The sequence below is a fragment of the Ambystoma mexicanum genome, chromosome 6q, assembly GCF_040938575.1.
Source record: "Ambystoma mexicanum isolate Mex_15411 chromosome 6q, UKY_AmexF1_1, whole genome shotgun sequence".
NCBI classification, from domain to species: Eukaryota; Metazoa; Chordata; class Amphibia; order Caudata; family Ambystomatidae; genus Ambystoma; species Ambystoma mexicanum.
In genome coordinates, this window is record NC_090937.1 from 611,362,485 (window position 1) to 611,367,416 (window position 4,932).

The following is a 4,932-nucleotide window of genomic DNA, read 5'->3' on the forward strand; positions in this document are numbered from 1 at the left end:
GCTTGCAGACAGCGTCCGCGTGGAGATTTGGCACGCGAACTGGATTCACGCAGCTCAAGACAGCCGCGCTTGCAGACAGCGTCCGCGTGGAGATTTGGCATGCAAACTGGATTCACGCAGCTCAGGACAGCCGAGCTAGCAGACAGCGTCCGCGTGGAGATTTGGCACGCGAACTGGATTCACGCGGCTCAGGACAGCCGCGCTTGCAGACAGCGTCCGCGTGGAGATTTGGCACGCGAACAGGATACACGCAACCCAGGAATTAGCGTGTGGAGGAAAACAAGCTCAAATTAGGCCAAAGAAGATTGCTGAAAGGAATGCGAGATCGCAGGTCCGGAGTTCAGCTACAAACGCCAAAATTGACTTAATCAGAAGCAGCGAATGGAGTTTCCATGCTGCTTATGTACACACTGCCGTGATACACGTGACGGACCTAAGTCACGTGAAAATTAACGACGTGAAAAATGCAGACGTCGTTTTCCGGGCAATGTATCGAACAACCTCCATTTTGAGTAAAAAGGTCTACTGGTTCTATGGGCGTAACTCATCTTGTATGGAGAAGTTGTTCCTGGTCCAGAGGTATGTCCGGCAGGCATGACAGTTGTATACATGATAACTTGTCCATGTAACAAGCACTACATAGGAAAAACCAATAGAAAAGTGAAAGTAAGAATGTTGGAACACAAAAGCTGCCTTAAAAACAAAGTCCCTAATGCACCGCTAGTGAAACACTTCACTGAAGCAAAACACGGTTTCAAAGCTTTTCGCTGGACAATATTATTAATGATCCAAGGCAGAGATCATGATATTAAGAGCAAAATACTTCTAGAAAAAGAACAGAGACTAATTTACTTAACTCAAAGTGACAAAAAAGGTCTTAATGAATCTATAGAATGGCTGAAAGTACAATCTATTGACTCAAACTTTCACTTAAGGAAACTAATTCTCTGATAACTTTCAACTGTATAGTTATAACTGGAATAGCATTGTTACCGCGGTACATAAGGTGAGTGTTGCTTTAATTTCTCTAAACACTAAAAAAGGACGACCAGCTACCTATATTAGGCCTTCCTAACATGGCGGCCGCTCCTGGCGTTTTTTCGGTGGATTCACGGAAGATTCACAGTACTCTTACCTCAAAAGACCCGGATCAGAGCGGATTAACAAGAAGAAGAAACTAGACGAGGTGCCATAATAAGAACACTCCCTACGCAGTATAGCAGAACCAACAGGTAAACAGACTGTTTAATAAAGACACAACTTGCATGGAAGCGCAGTAACTACTCCTTTTACATGGGGAATAATACGATCATACACTTATCATAAATGAAGGTTTAAAACTTTCTTAGCAGAGTACTAGAGATGGCACAAGCATAACAACTGTCCCAGCCCGCACTCATAGAGTCAACTAAGAATACTAGCCGATTTTTGTAATAAATACAAGCCCCATTCAAACTGCGTGTTTACTTTTTCTCAACAGCAGTTTGGACCAACCGTGCCGGGATATTTACCGGCTTCCTGCATATTCCAACACGCAATGACATAACGTCACGCAATTGATAAGCTATGCACAGAAGCCAACCCGCAAGTTAATCTGACCTCGGCCTCATAATATCAGACTGCACACGAGGTAAGCCACAATTTTGCTTACCAGTGTGAGTGCTATTCACAACAATGTAGAAATGCTTATGAACTGTATGGACTATCGAACTCACCATAAACGGAACGCTACATATAGAATTTTTACAGCCTTCCAACGCCTGACTAAATGAATCTGTCTAGCTCAACTCAAAACAGAAAGACTGATCTCTAGACTCTCTTGCAAACATATCCTTATGTGTTACAGGTAAAAGAGGAATACCTTCCCTTTTATTAAGAAAATACGTCCAACAGTTGTGGACCTTTTCTACTGAAAAACAAGAGAGCACCTACACTAGGAAGTCCAGGTAACTTTATTGATCCTGAACTCCTCTTGACACATTCATCTGTGCCCAAAGAATACAATGGATATTACTGATTCTTTTTTATGGTTTTGTCAACAGCTAATGCCCTTCCACTGAATAAATCTTCAAAACTAGAAGATTCCAGACCAACTGTCTGTACATCCAGCGATTTCTTACTGCGGCATTGTATATTTTTCTGGGCATCTGTGATAAAATGATATGATATGAGTCATTTAAAACATGCCTGTAAACAAGTGTTTCTAGGCACGACAAGACAAGGGAGGGAAGAGAGAGGGAGGACAAGACACACAATCTTACTAGGCCTTGTGTCATTCAGATCGTGCACCTGTTAGAACGGGAAGTGCAAGTGGAAAGGGAGGGAGGAAGGTGCAAGGGAGAGGGGACTGGAAAACAGGTTAGCAGTGCTCTGAGTAAGTGCAGCAAGGGCAGCGTGGCTCTGGGTAGTGCAAGGAGAACAAGGGACTGCAGGGTTAGGGTTACAGCCCCTAAGTGCATGGGAGGCCCGGAGGCAGTGCAAGGGTGACAAATCAAGAAAGAGCCTGGACTCAAAGAGACTCTGAGGGTAGCCAGGCAACTAGTCGGTACAGCAGACAGGTAGGTCAGCAGGGGAGGGAGAGAGAGAGAAAGCAGAGGAGAAGAGGAAAGTTTTGAGCTGCTTCTGAAACTTCAGGTGGTACAGCGCAAGCTTGAGAGGGGCAGGGAGGTCATTCCAGAGGGAGGTACCAGCAGAGGGGAAAGATCTACCCCTCACTCTCTGCCTGCAGAAGCGCCTAGCCCTTAAAGAGTTGGAGGTAGCTGAGTGAAGGGCTCGAGAAGGAAGGTATTTTGGAAGAGAGTGTTGGATGTTGTGCAGTCCCCAGCCCCAGAAAGCCTTGTGGACAATGCAAAGGGTCTTGAACTTGATCCTTGCAGTCACTGGGAGCCAGTGGAGAGATTTCAGGGCTGTGGAGATACGCTCCCTGGGCTTGAGGCCAAGGATAAGTCTTGCAGTCCTGTTCTGGTTTAGTTGCAGATGGCGGAGAGAAGAGGAAGGCAGATTGAGAAAGAGGCTGTTGCAGTAGTCTAGCCTAGAGAGAACCAGGGCTCTGGAGACAGTGAGCTTCTGGTGGAAAGTGAGAAAGGGAAGAGTCCCTTTGAGGAGGACCAGCTGGTAGCAGGACTTCTTGGTGACATCTGAGATGTGAGGAGAGAAAGAGAGAATGAAGTCGAAGATGACACCAAGGTTTTTTGCCTCACAGGAAGGCGAAGGAAGAGGGCCCAAGGCATGAGTGAGAGAGAGAAAGCAGGGACAGGGGTCCAATGAGAAGGATCTCCGTCTTGCTGTTAAGGTGTATGTCCCTGGGACGTTGCATACCTGAGCTTCCAGGAGATGCACGTTGAGGTGATGCCAGTCTGTCGGTCGATTGGTAGTACGAAGAAAGATGACTCCAGAAGTCAGCCCCACTCCCGCCCTAATGGCACAGAGCTGAAGGGGAACCAACTCCTGATACTACAATTTAGGCGCTTCCCTGGATCGTAATGTGGCGTCAGAACAGTGCAAGTACTGACAGGGAAGGCCGTTCCAGCGTGGTACTGGGCTGGTAGATGTCAGGTCCGGATGTAGTAGCAAGGTGTTGAAGAATGCTGGTATCACACTTGAGCAAATGCCCAAGCCGGAGGCGAAGGGCAGACAGGATCAGGCAGAGGAAGGACAACTGAGTGCGGAACCCCCATGGCAAAGTAACAACCAGGCACCTGGGGCAGACAGGGAGCAGGGACTCAAGGCAAGGAAGAAGGGAAAAGGAAACTGGTCAAGAAGTGGATAAGGAAGGAAGGGACCAGAGGGAGGCTGAACCCCAAAGCAAGGAGCAGACAGGAAAAGGAATCCAACCCCCAAGCCAGGCAGGAAGGGGTCAAGGAACAGGAACCCTACCCAGCAGGGCAGGGGAACAAACAGGAGCAACTAAGCGGGTCAGGAATATCACAGGAGCAATGCAGAGGGTCAGGAACCAAGCCACGTTGAGACGTGACTAGTTCCTGACCCGACCGCATAAGAAGTCCATGTGAAAATTAGGCCAGGCACACAACGCCTCCTCGCGCGAGCCTCCGGCGCGAAAGCGAGGCTTGCAACGCAAGCTTTGCACCGCCGCCCAACTGTGCATGCGTGGAGCCCGGGACATGGCGATATGTGCCTGCGTGAGGTGGCATTTCAGGCACCTGCGGACCCCACCAGCGATAACGGGGGTAGAGCCTCGAGGGTCGAGCAAGACCAGGGGAACACCTCGGGGGTGCCAACAGGTAGGTGGTGTCCTAACACTATGCCCCCTCCCAGAAAGGCCAGGGACTCCAGGCTTCCAGAGATGACGAAGATAGAATTCACGAACCAGACGGGGAGCATGCACATTACTCCCATGGTTCCCATGTCCGATCACAGGCAGGATAGCCTTTCCAGTCTAGCAAAAACTGGAATACTCCCCGTCGGATACGCGAATCACAAATCTCCTGCATTTCAAACTCAGGTGTGCCTTCCACATCAATAGCGGAGGGACGAGAGCCAGAACGACCATAGGGATCAGGTAGGTAAGGCTTCAATAAAGGACGGTAACTGCAACCGAAATGCCAAAGATGATATCCGTTTCGTGATCCGAAAAGGTCCAAAGTAGCGTGGAGCAAGTTTAGTGGGAAAGTTACGGACGGGTACGTTTTTGGAGGAAAGCCATACCTGATCCCCTACCCACAAAGTGGGTTCACGGCTCCGCCGTCTGTCTGCCTGATCCTTCATGCGTTTGCGAGCCCCAGCAAGAACATTCGTAGCCAAGGTATGGAGTTCCTGGATCTTGGTCACAAGCTGATCAGCTGAAGGTACGGCAAGGGGCTGGACTGGACACAACGGCAAGAACTTGGGATGTAATCCAAAAGTACATTGATACAGACTAATTCCAGTAGCTGAATGTACGGCATTGTTATAAGCCACCTTTTCTAGATCTAG